At 46.5% G+C, this 14512-nt stretch overlaps 1 protein-coding gene across 7 annotated transcripts in view; it reads right to left on the reverse strand.

The window, feature by feature from the left end:
• The window catches only part of MIA2 (MIA SH3 domain ER export factor 2), a 626403-nt gene that overhangs the window by 485275 nt on the left and 126616 nt on the right, over window positions 1-14512 (reverse strand). The gene's annotated exons all lie outside the window — the stretch shown is intronic.

Raw genomic sequence — 14512 nt, forward strand, 5'->3', positions numbered from 1 at the left:
TTATGATGCGATAAGTGTTGAATTTATGCATCTTCCAAACTGTAATACATCAAATGTGATTTACTGGGTTTGGGCCCATACAATTACATCTTCATTAGACAAACAGCGCAGCAGATAAAAGCATGGATTGGCCAGCATCAAAGTAGGATCACATGTAAAGTAATGAATGCTCCATTGGTCCTACATTATGTGGAAAAAATCACTTTTCAGATGAAATCAAGTGGGAAGTGATTGATGAGGCACAAACACGAGAGAGAGGTGGAGATAAATCACTGATCCTACAGAGGCTTGAATGTAACTGGACTGCCATATGTGATTCAATAGTGAAAGGACTGAATACTGTTGAAGAATGGCAGAATTATGTGTCACTATCTGGTGACTGAACAATGGTACAATGGACTTACTATCCTTAAGGATTGTCTGAAAATGTTTTGAGTACTAAAGTGCGGTTGGTTGGAACAATGATTGGGGATACGAATAAATACAATGGTGCATCTCTGTTTAATACTTACTGTAAACCATTGTGCAGTACTTTTAATTCATATTGATAAAACTCTGATATGATTTTTGTACAGTAATTGTTACGTTAACTTGTGAATTAGACCTACTGTTTAATGTTTGACATACATATACCAGCAGATCTCCGGTATTAACTTTTGGTGTATTTTAACAGATAGGAATTATTGTTGAATTTTCTCCAAACCTCAGCCCCTGACAAACCCCCTTACGCCCCAAACAGACACCACACCCCCGCCCTCTATTCTCCATCATGAATGCTAGGTGGTGTACTCATCCTTTGATCGCCAGAGACAGTAACAATGTAACTTCCGAAATACACTTTTGTGCTCCAAGCCTCCTTTTGGAGGCAGCCATCTTAACATGCGCAGCTTCGCACCTCATGCTATGCATCCTAACAAGACAGTGATATGTATCCTTCCCGCACAGTTAGAGCCGTGCCAACTTATACTGAAAGAGGGGACGGCTCCCTCCTACCCAGTTGTAGTACCTCCATTTGGTTGCACATACACTCTTCAAGGATAAGTGTGTTAAGAGTTGTGTAGAATTTCCGAACTGTACATAAATTAACTTGAGACGGTAATTGATTTACATCAACCTAGGTATCCACTACATTCTGAGAGATTGCATATTTTTTATTAAGTTACACTGGTGATCGCTATCACGTGACACCCCACTTTTGAACCAGCACTAATCTTGTAGGTTATCCTATAAGCCATTCCTTTACTCAATGTCACGGCCTATACCGTATAGTCCCTAACATATATCAATTATCCTTTACAGATCTCCTATCATGTTCTTTGTCCTGATGAGAACCCAGTATCACATTGAGAGTTGAAACACTGTCGAAATACAGAATACCAAGCCACATTGTAACACTGTCCTATCAGTTGATTTTGTTTCAGAGAGGCACACATACATAAACAATGTTTGCTATAAACAAACAAAGAAGTCTTTATATCATAGTCACTTTCTTTCAGGTACTTTTGGTTGCGATTTTCATTTTAACTAGGACACACTGTACTGAATTTGTTAACTCAATGTTATACCAATGTTGGACGCTTATTATTGCATAACTGTTGAATATAAATTATTTGCATTTAAGGGGTTCTGGCCGTTTACTTCATTGTTTTGACTGCACTCATTGCAGATAGCATGTTTGGATGATTACTGAAATGAGATTTGAATGATACCAATGAGAACCACTGTTTAGGAAGAATTATAAATTGTCCAGGGCCCCAGGGGTCTACGGGTGGCTCTTGTTTTGTAAATGCATGAGTTTTTCAGTTCGGACCTTAACAGGTGACTTCAATGCTATCCTCTTTGACACTTACAGCCAGTCCGAGCTTTTTATTCAGCAGTACTCTCCCTTAGGGGCAGTGGTCTTCATACCCTTATGCTGAGCCCTCCTGAGCACAACATTTTGGGATTGGCCCCCTCAAACTTTCAAATAGCGTGGATGGAGTCAGGTGTAAGGATTACTAAATAGTCTGCACATTGGGAATTCCATCGGGGCAAAAGTCACATTCAGGTCCTCACCAAAGCCAAATCTAGCCCTCTTATGAAAAGTGCCTTCATGGCCTTTCCCCACAAAGTCGTACTCTGAACGCTCTATAAATTCCCAGCCAACAATAATCTACAAAGCCCTTTAGCAAATTCCTGTGCAAAGCATTACCCAGACACCACCGGTAAATCCCTTCCCTGGCCACATTCTACAAGCACCATTCCGCCACCACGCTCCAAGACGCCATTTAGGGCCCATCCAAATCTCCCCAAAAAAACCTCAAACTATAACTCCCCATGTAGGAGTCTTCTTTGAAGCCATAACCAATCTCTATCTTCAGACTTCTTTAACTTGATTGGCAAAGTACCAGCACTTCTCATTAGAGAATAGTTCCTTTGGGAAGTGCATACCTGCACTTTTATATTTCCATTTTAATCTGTGCCAGTCCTGAAATCCCATTCTTGAAATTCTGATCCAGCATCCTCCCCCTCTAAGTCCTATCCAGTCTCTTTCTTGAAAGATGTGGTTGTGCCTCTCTTCAAGGCTACCCAGAACCTCGCAAAAAACATCCCAAAACTAGAGCTACCAACTGCACTTTTTTTTACCTGCATGACTACTATTTTAACATCCGGACCGGTACAAAATTGAGCAAAATCATCAAAATCTGGTATTTTCCCCTTTTATCATTACATATTTAAAACAGTAAATAGAATAAATCACTTCATTAAAATATATTCTAGAGCACCCTTAACGTTCCATGACTGATAACTAAAGTAAACAAAAGACAGAAAAGCCATGTTGAAAATGAATACAGGCGATTTTATGTAAAGTTCTTTTTCAGAATCATGTCCAAGCCTTTTCTGATTCTTAAAACAATCATTTGGCCGGTATTGTACATTGAGAAAGATTGCATCTCAACCCAAATGAAAGCCCTACCTCAATTCCAGCCCCAGAAGTACGCCCTCTGCACACACATTGACCTGACCCACAGTAATGTTACTCTGTGTTATGTTTTTCAGATGTTTTTTCCAATGGGCACGTACGCATCCTAAATGTGCACACTACAATACAATCCCAACTACCTTAAAAAAAACATGATAATAACAATATATTATATCAAAACCACAAAAAAAGTGTTTGCGATTTTCCATTGATGCTGCCAGGCCTTCTCCTAACAAACGCTCTTGTAAAAGAGCACCCACTAGCTCTTCTTTTACATTGGTAAAGGCAAGAGCTCTGTCTTAAAATCAGCATATCTACCTTGATTTCACCACCTGGCAGTTCTTAGAGGGTCCAAATCAGAACCTCATTTTTACTGCAGCGTGTGGGATTAAAAACATATCCAGAAACTCTTGCGACCCCACTATGGAACTCGGAGAAGCTGGGCAGTCTATGGAAAACAAAGGGATTTAACAAATGGGATCTCATCGGGATTACGCAAATTGGGGATATTTGGGGAAAAGACACGGTTCTCTCGTTCAGGGCCCTCCAAGACAAGTATCATCTACGTGAGAATGAGCAATATCGATATCTCCAGGTCAGGCATGCACTACTCACACATGTTCCCAGAGACGCCACGCTTCCAGGCGCCTCACCCTTGGGGGATCAAGCGTTAGACGGTCACCTTCCGAAAAAGACCATTTCATTAATCTATAAAAAACTCATTAACAATATGGGGGACCCGCTGGCAACCATTAGGGCACAATGGGGCACAGATGGTTTGGAACTAGACGATGAAGACTGGAGGGAGGCAGTCTCCTCTCCCAAGGTGGTGGCAATTCAAATGACTCAGACTTGTGCAATTAAAAATTCCTCACAGGTCATATGTTACGGGTCCCCGGCTGTGCACATGGGTCGGGAGGAGACCGAGGAGTGTCGTAGGGGGTGTGGGGAGCTTGGAACTCTTATGCATATTTTGTGGCACTGTGCAGAAATACAGCAATATTGGGTTAAAATTCATGACAAGATGTGCAAGAGGTGCTAGGGGTGGAGATAATACTGGAAGCTCGAAGGTGTATCCTAAACGTCTGGGAGTCTACGGACTTTAATACATATGGGCGGCAGGGGGTGACGCTGGCGTGTATGATCGCCAAACGCAATATTGCTCAGCTGTGGGGCGCTAGCCAACCGCCCTGGGTCGAGAAGTGGATGGAAGACTTGGATTGGTGCATGTACAGGGAGAGATCGGTATATGTTGCCAGAGGTTGCCCTGCCAAGTGGGGGGCGGTTTGGGGCGCCTAGAATAGCTACCGTGGGGATATTTGTACTCCTCCAGTTGCTTCAGAAGAAGTGGCAGCGCATGAGTCCCTGTGATCCCTAAATTTAACCCTGTGTGTATTATTTTGTAGTATGGAAATGTATCTATGTCAAACCCTGTGTGTATTATTTTGTAGTATGGAAATGTATCTATGTCAAACTTTATAGTGGTATATGTCACCTGATGTCTTTTTTTGTTTGGTTTTGTTAATAAAAAGATTTTTTTATTTTAAACGTATCCAGAATCACAATCTTGACATTTTCGAGAAGTGTGTTAAGTATACTGAATAGTAGTAATTGGTAGGGAGGACATCCACAACCTCCCTTTCATGTAGAACATTCGGCCTTCTCTCTGCCCGACTCTTAGATTGGATTATTCCTTCCTGCTCTCAGCCAGACCTCCACAAACCCTGCACCAGTCATCTACCTCTACTCCCTGGTTCTACTGGAATGTTTTACTAACCAAACACTGTCCTGCCTTGCTCTCCATCATGTCTTTCTTAAAGCTCTTCTTTCACAAACCATTTCCCCCAAGTCAGGTTGTTTAAATATTCAAACGTGCAGAGCTACCAGCATAGTTGGGCCAGATCTTAACATGCTCCCTAAATCAACATAAATGACCTTCTGCTTGACCCTTGGACAAGCATGGGGATCATAAGTGGACACAACCCTAATTTGCATTTTAAAGACCGCCATGTAAATGGGTCATTGCTCCATTATGTCATTCAGCATTCTCAAATCGACAGCCAGCTATCCATCCACCTTCCACAACAGTACCACTGTCTACCTGCATTACAAAATGTGATTTGATTTTATTTCAAACCCAGAGGTACACAAACAAAGATTTTTGATTGTGTCTCAAGCACACACAGGCCAAACCATGTTACAGGTGCTGCCAAAAAGAATTCATAGTATGCATGAACCTTAGTGTCCTTTCTTACCCCTGAAGTGAAGGCCCACCCTTTACAGGCTTGAAGGCCACGTGCTGTACAAGTTCTCCAGTTATTATGTAGCAATGTCTGTTATGTAAGCATTCTTTACATGCAAGAATTTCGCCTCTGTGTACACCTCATCATGTATCAGAGCATCAACAACTTTTGTGTTGCTGTTAATCATTCAAATACCTACTACCTTATGAATCTCTTACTATTGGATACAACACTTATGTTCAGACATTTACTCAAATAAACGCAAAAACAAGGAGAATTACCAAGTAAATTTGTAATCAGTCATCAGCATCAGAATACCTGACAAGATTACTTAGTATGCTGCAGTAAGGTAACCTTGTGGAAAAAAGAATTGACAACCCATTACCGCTGATTTGTACCTACTCACAAATACTGAGCGTTGTACTGCTCTTTCAATATCACAGAAAAACCCTAGACTTAATTTAGAACGTGCTGGCTATACACGAAATGGTTAAAGAGCCTAAAGGTACCACATATTTATCACTTTCCTCCATTTCATTGATTACATTAAAGCAATACCCGAGTAATGGCTTAGCGGACAACTAGAAACTGAAGATGCAAATTTTACCAGGTGTAAACTCATCATCACGAGTTGTTTCAAAGCTTTTCCAGCAAACCTCTAACAGTGAAACAATGCCTCAAGGTATTTTTTGTTACCACTTTACGAAAAAACGAGTTCTTGAAATAGAATTTTAAAAGAGTAGAGCAGTGGCTTGCTAAACAGGAGTTAATTTATTTTGATTTATTCTATAGCTCAGCTTAACCCACGCTGGGTCTCAGTGCACTTACAAATGCAACAGCTTTGGATATCTGAAATCTCTTTACAGAGAAATCGGAGAGTACTGAAAACGAAGTGCTAAAAAAAATGGAAATCATAAGTAGACTGTGTGTAAAAAATATTAATACTCAGTGCTGCTCATGCGGATACTCTCCCAGTAAAAAGAGTGCGTTCCTGAGGAAACGTGTGTGTACTTTCTCTTTTATATTGAAGAATTGCAGGAAAACAGCCCTCATCGCCACAAAAGATGACTTCCGCATGACTCTGGACAGAGGACACACAGCGGCCCTCATCCTACTGGACCTCTCCGCAGCATTTGACAAAGTCTCCCACCCCATCCTCATCCAACACCTCCACGACATCGGAATCCAATGATGCACTGGATCTGCTCCTTCCTGACTGGAAAGACCCAGTCAGTCAGTTACCCTGGCACCTTAGATGCATGCGACCTCATTTGCGGAATCCACAAGGGTCCACCCTAAAGCCGTCCCTGTTCAATTCATACATGGTCCCTCTAGTCTGCATTCTCTGTTGTCACAACATCAACATCCTCTCCTACGCCAACGACACACTACCACGGACATGACACCCAGTATCCGGTTTAAGTTCAATGTCTTCATGACTAAATCGCCCACTGGATGAAGACTAAGGGGCCCATTAGAATGTCGGGCAGATTGCCCCCGCCAGGCTGGCGGTAGCAATCCGCTCGACATCCTCACTCGTTTCCCCCCCCACCATATTAATATGGCGGGGGGGACCTCGGCGGACGGAAAGACCGTCCGCCGCTTTTACGCCCCAGTCGCCTTGCGGCCGGGGCGGAAAAGGAATAATATGGTGGCGGTGTCTAACAGACACCGCCAGCCATATTACAATGGGCATTTTACAATGCCTTTCCGTGGTGGCAATGCCGCCACGGAAAGGCATGCGGTCTTCACTCTGGGGGCCCCTTGCGGGCCCCCAGAGTGAAGGAGGGGTGGGGGCTGCACACGGGGGTACCTTTGGTACCCCCCCCCACATTTGCATAAACAAAGTGGCAGGCACTGCGCGGTGCCTGCCGCTTTGTTTATGCAAATGCTGAAATGCATTTCTAGCATTGTGGCGGGCGGTGCTGAGAGCACCGCCCGCCACAATGCTAGAAATGCAGGATGTGCCCTCCACTGTGGCGGGCACATCCTAATGCTCCCCACGGGACCCCCACACTTATGGCGGGCGGTCCCAATCCCCGTCAGGATGGCGGGCGGGCAAAGTCCGCCCACCATCCTAATGACCCCCCAAGTCAATAAAGCTGAACACCAACAAGACCAATATCGTGATCTACGGGAACAGCATATCACCATGGGACTCCACCTGGTGGCCAACAGAGCTAGGACCGACACCCACCTCCACCACCCATGCCAAGTACTTCGTGATCAACAGCAAACCTAAAAGGACAGCAAAACAATACCATCATCGCCTCATGTTTCCATATCCTGAAGGTGCTAAGGAAGATTTTCAAATGCAGCACCCTGGTGAAATGCAAGCTGGACTTCTGAAACACCCTCTTATGTCGGGCTCAACAAAAAAACTCACCAGAAAGCTTCAGAGCATTCAGAACTCAGCAACCAGAATCACTCCAACCTCCCACACCGCACTCATAACACACCACACCTGAAGGCAGTCCACTGGTTCCCCATTCACAAACAAGCACAATTCAAACTCCTCACACACACACTTTCAAGGCACTACATAATAGTGGCCCAGCATTCTTAATCAGTTGCATCTGCTTTCACAAACCTTCCAGACATCTCCACTCGTCTAGGCTCCTACTTGCACAAATTCCACAAATACAAAAAAACAGATCAGTCAGTCGAAAAGTCTCCTACATCACTCCTAAAGCACGACCTGCTGCTACACAGAAGAGCCTCCTCACTTCTTGAATTCCGCAAGAAGCTGAAGACCTGGCTTTTCAAGTAGTCCCATTAGGCCCTAGGTGTGGCTAGACTCACACCTGCTCAGCTCCAAGATACCCTACCCTACCAGGCGATATGCACTGTACAAATCTACTTAACATAACAGGTAGTTGAATACCTGAAAGTATCTGCCCATTTAAATCACTTATGACAACTACTAAATGACGACGGATAGGATCGCTGGGAAAGAGGCTATTGTGAGCCATCCTCCAGGAGAGCAGTCGACACTGCCGCCCAAGTTACCAGCCCCTGGGAATGCTTCCTCGGTCGCCTCCCAGGCTGGTCCAAGGCAGGCAACGCCGAATGTCTCCACTCATGCTGCCCAAATGCATGCCATTCCACCCCCAGTTGTAACACCCCCTGCGTCCAATCCAGGTAATAAGAAACCCCAGAAGGGAGGGATGGGATCAACTTTACAACCCAGGGCCGCTTCACACGCCAATACTGGCGGTACAGCGACAATTTCTAAGATCAAACCCACCACCCTTCCGCCCATAAACCCTTCTCCACTGGCTATTCCGCAGAAACCAACACGTAAGTGTCCCCCAGTCAACCTTCCCCCTGAGTGCCACCCGTTTGTTGTTGTCCTTACTAAAGTCCCCCCTATTAAGGATACCCAGCAGGAAAATCACCAGGCGCTAAAGAACAAGGTCATCCACTGGCTGAAAATCAACAGGCCCCTCCCTTCGGGAATGGATGGCCTAATTCTTGGAGTACGCAGGGTGGGTTGGATCGGACACGGGAAAAAATCTTTTGATGGGGACTGTGTGGTGGTTAATTTCCAAGACGCAAGAGCTGCCCATTTGATATGCTCTCAAGGGCGATCCGCGCCTGGAACGGGTGTTGATGCAGTCGACTTAACATTCTTTTACCCACGGACTATCCCGACCACTCCTTCTATCCATCTTGGACAACTCCCCTATAATAGCTCCCCTCTGGGTCAATTCTTCTTAGGTAATACCGCAACGCAGGCATGTACACGCCCCATTCCACCCTTTTGGGGTGCGGGGGGTCGCTGACTTTGTGAGGCCGCCCACGAGTTTTCCGCGAATAGGGGGGCCGGAGCTGCTCCCCCTGTTTCTGCAAAAACTCTTAGCCTTTCGCCAGTATTAGATGATCTGGTGGATGACGAAACTCCAGGGGAATCTGGGGAGGTGAGGGCGCTACCAGACCTTTCAGTCGGGTTATCACCCGCTGGTGCGAGAGGTTCTCTAGCTCTTGTCGAGACCCGCGGCTTTGCAGCTGTGATGGACCCACTTGTCAGGGTTCTCAGCTGGAACGTAGCAGGCCTTGAGAGAAAGTTGGCACTGCCCAACTGGGACTCGCTTGTGGAGCAATACTCCATATGCCTGTTCCAGGAAACATGGAGTAAGGAGCCCCTACACAAGGCAGGATATTTGACCTACTACTTACCAGCTGTCCTCTCGGCATCTGGTAAGGGGCGCCCCTCTGGTGGGCTTCTCATTTGGGTGGCCTCCGAACTTAATTGCAGGGTGGTGGTGCGGGATACCAAATGCCCGGATTTGCTTAATATCTCCCTGAAAAACCCACAGGGTCGAGTCATTCTAAACATCTTTAATATTTATGCCCGAGGTACAAAGGGGGGTAGAGAATCCCCAATTATAGCTTGCCTGGAAGCCCTGTTGCGCTCGTCCCCTTATAAACATTGCACTCTGGTGGCAGGCGACTTAAACTGTACATTTGAGCCCCTAGGCCTCGAAATCTCGCAAGACCAAGAGGCACTTGACACCAGGTGGGGGATACCGCCCCTAGAACTCAGCCCCATTAAAAAGTGGACAGAGGTGGCCCTCCAGTTAAACTCCATAACCATGGAGTTTGGACTTAGGGCCGCTAATGGTAGGACAGGCTCTGATAAAGCCGGAGCCCATACTTACAACAGGCCTGGACACTCGTCTAGAATTGATTATTTTCTTCTAGACGTTAATCTGTGGAGCATGGTCAAAGACATGGCGATTTTATCCTCTATTGAGAGTGATCACAACCTCCTCTCACTCACACTGTCTGATAGATGGCTACTTGGCACTGTGAGTAGAACTTTCTGTAACTCCATCCCGGACTCGACAGCAGTTTCTAATTGCGGTCGCCGACTTAAATGGGCAAAACTGTCCCTCTCTGAGGAGAAGACTAATGCCATAAGGCAACTTCTCACTACAGCTTTAGACAACCCAGTCCCTTGCGAGGCCGGTTGTCTTTCGGATGCAACAGCTAGGTTCTGTGCCCTAACGCAGGCTATCAGTGACCTCTTCATAGTCCCGGCTAGCATCAATAGGAGGAATCCCCGCCTAAGGGCTAGACAGGGCTGGTTTAATGATAAGTGCAGGGAGGCGAAGTCGCTTCTCATCGAAGCAGTTAAATCCAAAAAGCCCATCAGGACCAGGGTGGCCAGAAGACACTATTCCCTCTGTCAGAAAAACGCAAAGAAGGAGTGGGAGGACAACTACTGGCAGGACCTCCTAGTAGCGAGTAAAAGGAGAGATGCCAAAGGCTTCTGGGACTTGGTGGGTAACAGGAGTCGTCCCGATGACACACTGAGGACCTGCAGCATTAATGCCCAGACCTGGTTCACCCACTTCCAAGCACTCTATTCAGCCATCGAAGGCCAGCTTAATGATCCTTTCATTCTCCCACCACACATCCTAGACAGAGACCTGGTCTTGTTCTCTGCACGGGATATTACAAACCAAATTAAAACCCTGGCGCCATTAAAAGCTGCTGGCCCGGATGGCCTCCCAGGAGATATCCTCCGAGCCTATGCAGACGAATGGGGGGTACTGATTTCGGACCTTCTTAATGCCATTATTATGGGTGGTGTTGTCCCAGATTCCTGGAAAGGGTCCGTGGTAGTACCAATTTTCAAAAAGGGGTGCAGGGCCCTTCCTGGGAACTATAGGCCCATAAGCCTAATAGACTCGAGTCAGAAACTGGCGGGGAAAGTTATCCTGGGGAGAATCTTAGAATGGGTGGATGACAACCACGTCTTGTCCAACATGCAAGCCGGTTTTCGGTCAGGCACCGGAACCATAGAACAAGCGTTTAGGCTTATGGTACTGTACTGGAAGGTGGTGGAGCTAGGCAAAGGCAGTCTTTACCTGGCCTTTATAGACCTAAAGACTGCCTTTGACCTGGTTCCGAGGGAGGAACTCTGGAGGGTGTTGCACGGTTTAGGGATGCCCCCGTATTTACTCAACCTGCTCATCAAACTGCATAATGCCACCTTTGCTCAGGTTAGATGGGGCCTAAACGGGGAAATGACCGATAAGATCAGGGTCGAGAGGGGAGTTCGGCAGGGCTGTGTGTTGGCTCCCACCCTATTTTCCCTTTACATTAATGGGGTGGTAGAGCACCTGCTCGGCGAACCAGCAGACGCCCCCACTCTGGGAGGCGTAAAAATTCCAACACTGCTGTTCGCGGACGACACCCTCCTCATCTCAAAGACGCCCCAAGGTCTTCAGAAACTCTTGAATCGCTTCCAGCACTTCTGTACCACCAGAGGCCTCGTCATTAACGTGGACAAGACTAAATACTTGGTCATGCACCCTCCCCGCAAACTAGGATGTCCCCCTGTTTTGAACTCAATCCCCCTTGAAAGAGTGGCAGAATTTGACTACCTGGGAATCCGCCTAAGTGATTCAATGAACTGGACCGCTCACATCAACAAAATGATAATTGGCCACAAAAGGGTGGGAGGGGCCCTCCTTAAGGAGTTCAACAGTTCTACCAAACATTGTGTTGCCCCACTGATCGACATTTATAAAGCACGAGCTGTCTCCACGTCACTTTAAGGAGCCGAACTGTGGGGACAAGGCAAACTGGACTCCTTGAGCAAGGCCGAGAACAAATTCATCAAAGATCTTCTTGCTATCCCGTCGAGCACTCCAACTGTTCCGGTACTAATGGACGTAGGCTGCAAAGCAATTGGGGACCAGGCTCGACTTCGCCCTCTCCTGCTCTGGGCCCGTCTGTGGAGGGTTCCGGAACTGAAATCCTATGCTGACGGGTTAGATGAGGTGATGCGCTCCACTAGTTGGCGGAGGATCAAATGGCTTAGGGATACCAACCAACTTCTAAGGGACCTAGGCTTGGAATCCTGTTGGCTTACCCGCTCAGCCCCCCCAAAGGACTCCCTAAAAAAATTGTATTGGGAATGGGTCTCTGCGAAGCGCACTAGTAACCAGCAGCACTGCAAAGCCACTGCAGCTTTTCTGCTTATAAAAGATGTTGTTGCACTCGAGCCCTACATGGACCTAATCACCATCGCCATGGACCGGTCCCTGTATATCAAATTCCGACTGGGAACTTTACCCCTCGCCGACCTTTGCTCTAGGTGGAACAAGTCAGTGTCTGCATCACGCCACTGCACTTTATGCCCTGACAAACCAGAGACTGTGCCACATTTTCTATTTGAATGTCCGGATTATGGGCGCCCTAGATCACGATGGCTCAAACCGATTTGCAGAGAACTGGGCACCCGCCAGCACACAGTCGCCCTCCGGATTCTTTTAACTAATACAGCCCCTAACATTGTTTGTGCTGTTTCTAAATTTTTTAAATGGGCTTGGTTGATTCGACTTAAAAGACTGGCCGTATCAATTTAATGCTGTTTTAGATAATTTATTCTACTTAACTATGTTCTTATCTCTTTTAAATCTAAATGTACAGTCTTCTTTTTTGACATGCTGTTTTATTTTTTGTAATGCTTTTATGATATATGCATATCGAAATAAAGCAATCAATCAATCAATCAAATGACGACATACCTTCAGATCGTCATCTTTTTTCCTAATGATCAGACAAACTGGGAATTGAACCTGTAACCACGGGCGACCTTCCCCTCCCCGAAAAAAGTGCATTAATGCACGGAGATATTTTACCTGCTGATGCCCATATTTTATGACTCTCAAAACGCAGCAAGGACGTGTTTCTATGAACCAGAACCAAAAGGGCCAGTGCTAGGGGTGATGGACAGCCAGGGTGCACGCTTGGAGGGTGAGACATAAGGTAAGAGGCATCCAGCCACACAGCAGAGGTTGCTCGTGTACCTGCCATGTCAGGACTCGGTCCCAAGCACCCATCACAGGACCACCTCCCACACTAGCCACTCAGGAGGCCCCTCTGCGGAGGACCGTCTAACGGTTCCCCTCGGAGCCTTGACCCGCTTACCGCTTTCGTCCTCTCGGCGGCCAGAAAGTAGAAGCGCTTGGCAGTCCTCTCCAGCCCCGCGGCCATTTTCCGCTCTTTCGATGGTCAGCCTTGGGGAGAGAGGAGTATGTTGCCATCAGCTCTCGCCGGCTGCGTCTAAACCGGCCACGGGCATCTCCTGTCACTACTAGCAGCAGACCCACTGCCGGGAAATACCATTATGCGCTGACAGGGGGGGCGGTGAAGAGCTATGGTATACGCAGCAACAGTCAGCCCGTGTACAACCAGGCACTAATGGAATTATGGTTGGGATACCGACTAATTATCAGTGTTTTCGAACGACTGTCTGCGCTGTAGTCTGCAATTTCTAAATTATAAAAGTACTGTTCTCCTGCTGGCCCTTTAAATTCCGCAGAGCGTAAAGCACGTCGTCGCTGGACGGCGAGAGAGATGGAAGATACCAATGCAACGGGAAAGGGGGTTGCGGTTGCCAGGGCACACTGTCCAGAGTCTCTAGTCTGTCAGCATCCGTGTACTACTCTTTGGCTCTGTCCTCTAAAGCCATCAATCAGCCTGAGCTTGTGTTCGCTGGTCAATCATCAATTTCCTACGCCCGAACCCCGCCACCAACTATCACGCAGTTCTTTAAGGAATCGGAGCACCCCATTTAGCAAACTTGTATTTCTTTTCTACGTAAGGCTATTGAGCTCATTTGTAAACCTGCTGGTGAGTGTTTTGGAATAAACCCACATCCGGATAAGGCAAGAACACGATGGTGAAAAAGGTACCCCTTCTGCTTTGACTGCGATTCTTCATTCAGGCGCTAACATTTTTCACGGCAAGGAAAGGCCAAAAGTTCAGAGGTTTCAAGATAATAGTCTCCAAATGTCCCAGAATTTGATGCGGTTTATAAATAATACAAGAGATGAAACCGTTTCCGCTTTCCGCAAATCTTGCCAACATCTCAGTAGAACTAGGGACACGGGGAGCCACGAGCTGCCGACAGTGGAATAAGGGACATCAAGCCCGAATGTCGGCCTCGGCTCAACACAGTGTGGTTCTGGACAAATCACTCCGTCTTCCTGTGGTCGAAAAAAGTAAACAACGAGTTCGGTTGTAAAGCGTCCTCTGTTCGCGCTATTAAAAAAAATACATTAAAAGGCACAGATATCCCCAAGTTTGAAGGTCATACCCCCTTGAATCTCCTTGGCATGAATGAGTGCCGTCCCTCCTAGTTTTCCCCAAATATCCCCCATATGTTATTGAAAGGCACTACAACATATTAGATCTCCCCCAAATGAATGTTTGAAAAGTCACTACATTTCACGACAGTGCCCATAAATATTTTTGAAACATATGACTATGTCTCTGAACTGTCTGA

Source organism: Lissotriton helveticus, chromosome 9, assembly GCF_964261635.1.
Source record: "Lissotriton helveticus chromosome 9, aLisHel1.1, whole genome shotgun sequence".
NCBI lineage: Eukaryota > Metazoa > Chordata > Amphibia > Caudata > Salamandridae > Lissotriton > Lissotriton helveticus.